A 10,419-nucleotide genomic window follows, 5' to 3' on the forward strand; every position below is an offset into this window, starting at 1 on the left:
GTCCCGGCCGCCCCCGGCCCCCCGCCGGGGGGCCTGGCCCACGCCCCGCCCGTTTCTCGGAGCCGCATCTCCCGGACGGGTAAACTGAGGCCCGGCGAGGGCTCGGTGCTCGGGTTCGAGTCCTTCCGCCGCTGGTCACCCGGTCCGAGGTGGCGCGGGCACCCGTGGGCGACACGGTGGAGCCAAGAGCCGTCAGGTCTCGGCCCAAAGCCCCGCTGGCGCCCTGTCTCGGCCCAAAGCCCCGCTGACGCAGGGCGCCGCCTCCGGCGCAGAGCAGGCGCCCGGGACTCGAGTCCCCGCCCAGCTGCTGACCAGCTGCGTGATGGATGACCTTGAGCGAGTGACCTCGCTCCTCTCCCCGAGGGTTCTCATCTCTCATCCAAGAGGCTAGTGTGAGGTTCATGCTTGTAAAGCCCACGGGACAGTGCAGAGACCTGGTAAGTAGATGCTCAGTTAAGTGTAAGCTCCCAGGGTCCCCCTCCTGGTTCACCCATTCAACAAGTACGCATTGGGCCCTCTGTGTCAGGTCATTCTTTGAGTTCTCACTAGCACTCCGCGGTTAATGGCCGCATCCACCCCAGATAATACTTGGAGCGAGGTGAAACCACTTGTCCAAGGTCACCCAGCCAGTGAATGACTGAGTCGAGGACATTGATCGAAGCCTGTGCTCTGCCTGCTGGGAGTGGTCAGCTCTGTTGTTGGGGGAGGGGGGTGTCAACTGAGGCACAACGCATCCGAGTTGGCTCTTGAAAGAGCCTGCAAGGGGGGAAGCTAATTTCAGGCAGAGAGAAGGATGTATGCAAAGGCATGAAAACATGATACCGTATGGCTGGTGTGAGTGGTGTGGCAGGAGTTCGGGAAACGTGTGGATCTGGTGATGCCGCAGCTAAAGCTAGACAGGAAGAGGGAGCCAGACCCTGGGAGGAGGTATTGTAGATCTAGAATGACATTGGATGCCCTTGTATATCGACCTTAGAATTTATCTTGTCGGCCAGTGGTTTTCATCGTGTGGTCGTGGAGGTCCGTCACTCAGATCCTTTCCGGGGTCGTGAGCTCCAAATTATTTTCAGAATAATGCTAAACATAGTTTGCTTTTTTCACCCAATCTCTCACAAGCATACAGCGAAGTATTCCATAGAATATAGGACATATGATATCGCAACAACTTAAATGCAGAAACAGATTTTAGGATCCAGCTGTCTTCTTTTAAGGCTGGCATTAAAGAGATTTGCACAAATGTAGGACACTACTCTTCTCATTAATATGCTTTTTGTGGAAAATATAGATACTTTTCATTAAAAATATGTTTATGATAGGGCACCTGGGTGGCCCAGTCGGTTTAGCCTCTGACTTTGGCTCAGGTCATGATCTCGTGGTTTGTGAGTTCAAGCCCCACGTCAGGCTCTGTGCGCCTGCTTCTGTGTCTCCCCCTCACTTTGCCCCTCCCAGGCTCACGCTCTGTCTCTCCCTCTCTCAAAAATAAATAAACATTTTTAAAAATGTGTTTATGTTAACATGTAATGGGTTGATTATTGTAATTTTTAAATGAATTCATAAAAATTTAGAAATTTCTTAGTTTTAATTTCTAATATGGTAAATATTGACAGAAGCCACAAGCTGCACATAAACAAGCCCCTATAGGTCCTCAATAACTTTTCAGAGTGGAAGGGTCTTGAGACCATGAGGTTCACGGATACACCTGCTACTGGCACTGAGAAGCTCTTAAAGTGTTAAATCGGGGAGTAACTTAATCAGATTTGCTGTTCAGAAGGAGCTCTCAAGATGCAAGCCAGGCCTTGATGGATATGTTCACAAGGCATTCCAGGCGGATGGATAGTAACAGGAGAGAGCCCGGCAGGTAAGCAGCAGAGCTGGGACACAGATGATTCCAGTCTTTTTATTCCTAATTTGGTATCGCCTCACCACCTGACAGCAGGTGTTTTTATTCCTTTATTTCCACTAGGCCCTGTGGACTGAGAATTTGCTAATGTTTCCTGTGTATGCTACTGCTCCTTGTAACCCCAGCACACCGTTCCCTCTTATTGCCTATTTTCTGAGAAGCAAGTCAGGGAGGCGGGTGAAAGGCAGGGAAGAAGTTCCCAATGACAGCCTGGGTAGGCCTGGGAATCCTGGCGGAGGGTCCTCTAAAGCTACACAAGCCCAGGGTATCCTTCACATACTTCCGGAGTTCTTTAGACAGTGAGAGGAGAAACAATTGAATCAAAACCTCAAAACCTCTGCTCTCTGCAAAGCTGCCTTTGAAGAGAAGTTCCCTCAGAGTGCTGAGAGTCTGTTCCTTTAACAGAAAAAGAAAGTGGGGCACCTGGGTATCTCAGTCAGTTGACTGTCAGACTCTTGATTTGGGGGTCATGTTCCCAGGGTCACAAGCCTGGCATCAGGCTCTGCGCTGAGTGTGAATCCTGCTTAGAATTCTCTCTCTCTCCCTCTGCCCCTCTCCCCCACTCATGTTCTCTCTCTCTCTCAAAAAAGAAAAAAGAAAAAATACCCATACTGGATGTAAAAATCTTTTAAAGGTGTATTAGATACCTCCTAGCCATCCTAAGTATACAGAAACAAATTTATTATTTTCTTGATTCATTATGAACATGAATTGGTAGCAGTATCAGGCTTTATTATTAAGAAATCTTCTTGGGCTATTGAAGAGTGAAGGACAATATTCCACCTTAACAAATGACCCCAGAAGGCTATGCTTTCCAGGTTCTCATGATGGTTTCTTAAAGTTTCTGGTTTTTAACTGCCACTTATCTTGCTGTCATTATGCCTATCCCTTTCATACCTGCTTCTCATTTGCTAAGGTCAGGGAGGTAGATAGTCTAAGCTTCCTGGAATTGCATCAGAGAGTCTCTGAGTAATGCCCTTACTGTCGTAGGCTGAAGCCCTAAGAAAGCAGGCCGCAGTGGTAGTAGAGTGGGGTGGTTGATCATGAGCTGCGGAGATAGCCTTCTCTGATTTCAGTTTCTTCCTCTCTAGAATAGAAAGGGGATAATCACGTACCGATCACATCAAGTTGTTGGAAGGAAGAACTCAAAAGCTTTTAGTCTAAATCGTCAGCCCTCTTCCCAGCGCCTTTTGTTCTTAGCTGCAGTTCCGTTAGACAGTTCCATACGGACTCCTTAAACTCCATGGGTTACAAACCGGAATCACGACTCTCCATCCTAAACCTTTTATTTCTATCTGTGTTCCCCACTTCAGGCAATGGCACGGCCATCCTCCCAGTTACCCAGTCTTAAAGCCATGGTTGTGCTTTTTCTTTTTTAATTAAAACAAGTTTTTTTTTGAGAGAGAGAGTGCACGCTCATGCACATGAGAAGAGGAGAAGCAGAGAGAGAGAATCCCAGGAGGATTCCCCCAAGAGGGGGAGAGAGAATCCCAAGCAGGCTCCACACTCTCAGCACAGAGCCCAATATGGGGCTTGATCCCAAGACCCTGGGATCACGACTGAGCCAAAATCAAGAGGCAGACGCTCAACCGACTGAGCCACCCGGGTGCCCCATCATGGGTGCCCCATACTTTTTAAAACACCTCCCTGTCCTCCACATCCAATCCATTTCCAAAGCACCCTGACTCTCCCCTAGTCGAGTCCCCATTCCCTGGACTGTTGGAGTCATGACGTCATTCTGAATCTTGTCTCAAACTTGTCCCCTGCAGGTGCCAGGAGCTGAAGTGTCATGTCAGTCCCCAGTTCCTAAAACTTAATAGGTGCTCAGTACCTACAGGACAAAGTCCAAAGCCTTCGCCTTGAACTCAAGGCTCTCCATGATCCAGCCACAAACTTTCCTTTCTAAATTCATTTCTCTCCATTCTCCTTTATTTGGTTCCCTTGTAGTTTTCCACACTTGTCCTTTGCTATTTGGGGCTTTTCCATGTACTGCCCTGTCTTCTAAAATGCCTCCCTCTCCATTTCTGTATGTCCTAATTCTACCCATCTTTTAAGACTCTGATTTAATACAGCCTCCACAAAACCCTCCATGATCTTCCAGCTTGAATAATAAGAAACCAACATTTATGTAATGCTTACTATGAATCCGGCCCTTTTCCACATGCTTTACATGTACTATCTTAGTTAATTCTTATGATAATTTAATTTTCACAACCTATGCGGTAAACATGACTATGATCTGCATTTCACAGGTGAGAAAACTGAGGCACAGGAAGGTAAGGTAACTTGTCCAAGGCCATAAACCTAGTAAATTGTGGAGTCAGGATAGGAACCCAGGCAGCCCTAGAGCCCATTTACTCAACCACTGGGCCTATATGAAATTGCTCTCTTGCCTCCACTCCTGTTGGCTTTCGTGGCAGGCCATTCGAACTTCTGTTAGGGTCTTTATCACTTTCTACCTCATTATCAGTTAACAAGCCTTGTCTTGCCTACTAACACAGTACATTTCTTAGGAGCAAGACCAATGTCGGATCTAAAACAGTGCCTACTAAATTTCTTGAGCCTGGTAATATTTGGTAACTTTTTTTAATGGAGGTAAAATCAACAGAATATTCCATAGCAATAAGAATGAATTGGGGCACCTGGGTGGCTCAGTTGGTTGTGTCCAACTTTGGCTCAGGTCATGATCTCACGGTCTGTGGATCTGAGCCCCGCATCATGCTCTGTGCTGACAGCTCAGAGCCTGGAGCCTGCTTCAGATCCTGTGTCTCCCTCTCTCTCTGACCCTCCCCTGCTCACACTTTCTCTCTCTCTCTCTCAAAAATAAATAAACATTAAAAAAAAAAAAAAGAATGATCTAGGGGCACCTGGGTGGCTCAGTCGGTTGAACATCTGACTCTTGATTTTGGCTCAGGTCATGATCTCACAGTTCGTGAGACTGAGCCCCACGCTGGGCTCTGTGCTGATAGTATGGAGCCTGCTTGGGCTATCTGCTCTTCCATCATGTGCATGCATGAGCACTCTCTTTCACTCTGTCTTTCAAAAATAAGCAAACTTAAAAAAAAAAAATGAATGAATGTTCTAAAGCAAGATTGACAGATGATGGGTCCTGGGGCCAAATCTGGCCTGATCTTCTGTTTGTGTATGGCCCAGAAGGTAAGAATGGTTTTTACATTTTCAAATGGTTGAAAAAAATCAGAAGAAGAAGAATAGTTTCTTGACATATGAAACTTATATGAAAATAAAAGTATTGGAACCCCATCAGGTTATCTATGGTGCTACAGTGGGCCTTATGACCTGCAAAGCCTAAAATATTGACTCTTTGGCCATTTATAGAAAAATTTGCAAACCCTCTGATCTAGAGATACATGTAATAACCTGAAAATATCTTGAAAATAGCACTGAACAAAAAAAGGATAAGCAGTATGTTGGCATTTATATAAAGTTTAAAAAGAAGCAGAACCAGGGGCGCCTGGGTGGCTTAGTCGGTTAAGCGTCTGCCTTCGGCTCAGGTCATGATCTCATGGTTCGTGGGTTCGAGCCCCGTGTCGGGCTCTGTGCTGACAGCTTAGCTCAGAGCCTGGAGCCTGCTGCAGATTCTGTGTCTCCCTCTCTCTTTGACCCTCCCCTGCTCATGCTCTCTCTCTCTCTCTCTTAGAAATAAATAAACATTATATTAAAAATAGAAGCAAAACATTATCAATTTTGCTTAGGGACACACACATGTAGGAAAATATAAATACAACAGTGGAAACAGTAAATTCAGGAGAGTGGTGATCTCTAGGGGCCTGGGGATGGGAAGGCCATCAGGGAGAGTCCGCAGAGAGTTTTAACTATTTGCCAGCTATGTGGAGGTTATGCAACTGTTCATTGTGTTATTTTTTTATTTCGTATTAAAAACAGTGTTTCACAAAAAATGAATAGATGAAGTTCAAGGATTTGTCTACTTTTATTTTGGCTGGTTGAAAATATATTTGGCTTTCACCTATAGCTAAGATCTTCGGTGAAATAAAAACCCCTAGAGCCCTGCTGAGATGGGTGCGGGTATTGTTTAGTATATGGTAACTTTCAGGTCGCACAGGGACTCCTGATTAATGATGCCCCTTTGAACGATGCTCCTTGAAAGGAAGTCCATTAAAGCCGAGTCTGGGGCTGAGGCTGGGACAGCTGAGGCCAGGCTATCTGCTCTGTCTGTGGAATAGGCCTGGAGCCCTGGACCGAATGGGGCCTCCTCCTCTCGCCTGAGCATTGGGCTTGGGATCACTCTCCCCATCTTTGGGAGGAGGGAATGCACAGAGTGTATTCAGATCCTGATCTGCATCCCGGAGTCTCCTTTAAACATTCATTTGATGGAATTTTAGGGAGTACCCATCCTATGAATAGCCTAAGTTTACAAGGATAATTAGATAATGGCCTCAATCCAAGGAGCCCAGAGTTTGGGAAACTAGGATGTAAACAGCCAACTAGAGGGCATTGCTGGAAGTGCTTTTTGCTTCATAACAAATTACCACAAACTTAGCAGTTTAAACACCACTACCGATTAGCTCACAGTTCTGTGGGTCTGAAGCCTGGTGTGGTGTGGCTGGCTTCTCTGCTCAGAGTGCCAGATGGCTAAAGTCAAAGTGTTGGCCAGTTACTTTCTTTTCTTTTTTTTTTTTTTACAACTTAATATATAGTTTAATTTGATTTTTGATACATACAATGCCTTCATCTTACATATAAATTATTTAAATGTTATAATAAAATAATTTTAAATAAAATTAAAAACATTTTTAAAATCTTTTTTAAAATTTCTGAGAGGGAGACAGAGTGAGCAGGGGAAGGTCAGAGAGAGAGGGAGACACAGAATCTGAAGTAGGCTCCAGGCTCTGGGCTGTCAGCACAGAGCCCTACACAGGGCTCGAGCCCACCAACCATGAGATCATGACCTGAGCCAAAGCTGGACGCTTAACCGACTAAGCCACCCAGGTGCCCCATTTTTAAATAAAATTTTAATCTGTACTTCCCTGACATCTGTTTCAATACCAGTGCCACATGTGTTTTTTTTTTAGTTTATTTTTTTTTAAATTTACATCCAAGTTAGCATATGGTGCAACAATGATTTCAGGAGTCTATTCCTTAATGCCCCTTACCCATTTAGCCCGTCCCCCCATCCACAGCCCCTCCGACAACCCTCAGTTTGTTCTCTGTATTTAAGAGTCTCTTATGTTTTGTCCCTCTATTCCACGTCTTCTTTATCCATTCATCCATCGATGTACATTTGGGCTCTTTCGATACTTTGGCTATTGTTGATAGCTCTGCTATAAACATTGGGGTACACGTGCCCCTTTGAAACAGCACACCTGTATCCCTTGGATAAATACTTTGTAGTGCAATTGCTGGGTCATAGGGTAGTTCTCTTTTTAATTTTTTGAGGAACCTCTATACTCTTTTCCAGAGTGGCTGCACCAGTTTGCATTCCCACCAGCAGTGCAAAAGAGATTCTCTTTCTCTGCATCCTTGCCAACATCTGTTGTTGTCTGAGTTATTAATGTTAGCTATTCTGACAGGTATGAGGTGGTATCTCATTGTGGTTTTGATTTGTATTTCCCTGATGATGAGTGATGTTGAGCATTTTTTCATGTGTTGGTTGGCCATCTGGGTGTCTTCTTTGGAAAAGTGTCTATTCATGTCTTTTGCCCATTTCTTCATTGGATTATTTGTTTTTTGGCTGTTGAGTTTGATAAGTTCTTTATAGATTTTTGATACTAACCCTTTTATCTGATATGTCATCTGCAAATATCTTCTCCCATTCCATCAGTTGCCTTTTAGTTTTGCTGATTGTTTCCTTCACTGTGCAGAAGGTTTTTATCTTGATGGGGTCCCAATAGTTGCTTTTTGCTTTTTTTCCCCTTGCCTCTGGAGACGTGTTGAGTAAGAAGTTTGCCTGCTTTCTCCTCGAGGATTTTGATGGCTTCCTGTCTTAAATTTTGGTCTTTCATCCATTTTGAGTTTATTCTTGTGTATAGTGTAAGAAAGTGGTCCAGGTTCATTTTTCTGCATGGTGCTGTTTTCCCAGCGCCACTTGCTGAAGAGACTGTCTTTATTCCATTGGCTATTGTTTCCTGCTTTGTCAAAGATTAGTTGGCCATATGTTTGTGGGCCCATTTCTGGGTTCTCTATTTCATTCCATTGGTCTGAGTGTCCGTTTTTATGCCAGTACCATACTGTCTTGATGATTACAGCTTTGTAATACAGCTTGAAGTCCATGGCAAGTTACCTTCTTATGTGGAGACTTGACTAAGGAAGGGTCTGCTCCAAGCTCCTTCAGCTTCTTGATGGAATCCCTTTCTCTATGGTCGTAGGACTGAGATCCCCCATTGCCTTGCTGGCTGTCAACTGGGGACGATTTTCAGGTCCTTGCCACACACCCCCCCCCCCTTCCATCTCATCAACAGAGAATCTCTCTCACATCGAATCCTGCTCACTCTTTCAACCTCTCTGATTCTTCAACAGTCAGAGAAAACACTGAGCTTTTACAAAACTTGTAATTAGATCAGGTCGACCCAGGTAGCCTCCCTACTTGAGGGCAACTGTGCCACTTTACATGAGCCTACTCTCAGGAGTAAAATTTATCATATACACTGTCTCAGGGATTATCCAGGACGCATGGGGCCAGGGGCTGGGAGTCTTGGGGGCCATCTTAGAATTCTGTCTGCTACCCCCAAGTATTCTCTTAAACCCTCTCTATGAACTCTGTTGGGGGTTTGTTCTGTGACTCCACGCTTTGTTATGTGGTGGTCTTGCCATTATGCGGGTACATTTTGAAATTCCTTTTCTAGGCCAAAAGCTTCTTGGGATTAGGAAACTTTTTCACACCTGTAGCTCCAATGTCTCAGACAAGGCTTCTTCTGAAGGAGCTATTCCTACATGTTGTTTGCCAAGAAAATAAAAAAAAAAAAAGGGCATATATCATCTCTTGGATTCCTGCTTCTATTTTTATCTCCAGGTCAAAACTTCTCTGCCACTTTCCAGGCAGACTTCATTGTTCCCTCCTCTATGCTGGCACTTGCTGACTCTCTCTGTATGCAGTATATCACATGGTAGTATCTTAGGGGAGCACTTCCTGTTTATTCCACTTAGTACCCTAGGGCACAGCGCATCACACATTTCATTGTTTTGTGTTTGAATTTCTAAAAAGGAGATGTAAGGAGTTTGCAAGCCAAGAGACAGATGGACAGTGGGGCTGGGCCGTGAGAACATCCTTGGGAAGGGTCTCAAAGGGGCAGAAGCCCAAAAGTGCAGAGGTAATAGAGAGGGAAGAAAATAAGCAAAAAAAGATATTTTTTAAAATAAAAAATGCTAGCAACCCCCAGGCCTGCTGTTTTATATATTCCATTAAGGAATGAACCTGGCAGATCCCTCCATAAGGGACAGCAGGAAAAAATACGCATTTCAGGACTGACAATCAAAGCAACAGTAGTTTACTTTCATAGTCCGACATTTGATTGTCACTGTTGTATGGACAGTGGCCCCAAGGGAGGGTTGGTGAAGGAAAGGGAAGAGACAGCTTCCGGAGCCTAAAGAAAGTGGTGGGGTAGGGTGGGGGCTCTGAAACACATCAGACTCTTCATCTCCTTCTTGATGGGGATGTTTTCCCTTTCACACCTTCTTTTGGTTGTTGGCCTTTTGTGACTCCTATTTGGCTTTGAGGCTGCCTAAGGTCATTAAATGGGTGCTTCAAACAGATTTCATCTGCATACTAAGTTTGACATCAGAAGAATGGTTGGAAATTTTCTGATCAGATTCACCAGGAGCCTTGAACATCCTAGAAGCAATTATGAGGATGGGATAACAGAGCGAGCAGCGGGGGCTGCTGGCGAGCTCCATGCCTCACCTAAGTTTAGGGCAATGATGTAGCCAATGGTGGCAGAACTCTAGTTCTCCTTAAATGATGCTCAAAGGGCAGATTTGTTTACCCTCTCGGTCTGACCACTTTGCTCATGGCCTGTGTGTTTGCCGGGGAGCTGACCATCCGGTCTGTTATTGAGTGCCCCTGTGTAAGACCCTTGGGAGAGACACCCCAATGGCATGGCATTCCCCTCACCGAACTTACAGTTTCACGAGGAAAGGTATTACAGTACAAAGCAGGAAGTGCTAAGTGAGGGGAAATGCAGTCAAAATGTTGCAGTGTCCGGACGAGATTCAGGGAGGCATTATAGACTTATAGATTTTCAGATTTATAGAGAAGGTGGTATTTTAGGTGGACCTTGAATGATGGGTAGGAAAGGTAGAGACAGAGGAGAGAGTATTGGGGAATGGGCCTTTGTCTGGCAAAGGTAGAGTGGGATAGTGACAGAAACCTAAGGGAACATTCAAGAAATGGCAAGTAGCTTTGTGTGGCTGGAGCAGAGGTTTCACATAGGAGCAACCCCATGGGTCAGTGAGCTGGACAGAGAGAATGAGGCTTCGTTCTGGAGAGTCTCAACTGTCAGTTAAGAATCCTGAGAGCGGGTAGGGTGGGGTGAGCAGAGGGCGTG

General features: G+C 45.2%; 1 long non-coding RNA gene across 2 annotated transcripts in view; it reads left to right on the forward strand.

The window, feature by feature from the left end:
• Positions 1-27: 27 nt before the first annotated feature.
• Positions 28-10,419, forward strand: part of LOC144221508 (uncharacterized) — a 37,943-nt gene continuing 27,551 nt past the window's right edge. For both annotated transcript variants that reach the window (XR_013332095.1, XR_013332094.1), the window contains exon 1: positions 28-437. This is a non-coding gene — a long non-coding RNA (uncharacterized LOC144221508). The remainder of the gene's footprint in view (positions 438-10,419) is intronic.

The sequence above is a fragment of the Crocuta crocuta genome, unplaced genomic scaffold (assembly GCF_008692635.1).
Source record: "Crocuta crocuta isolate KB4526 unplaced genomic scaffold, BGI_CrCroc_1.0 scaffold367, whole genome shotgun sequence".
In the NCBI taxonomy this organism is placed as follows: Eukaryota; Metazoa; Chordata; class Mammalia; order Carnivora; family Hyaenidae; genus Crocuta; species Crocuta crocuta.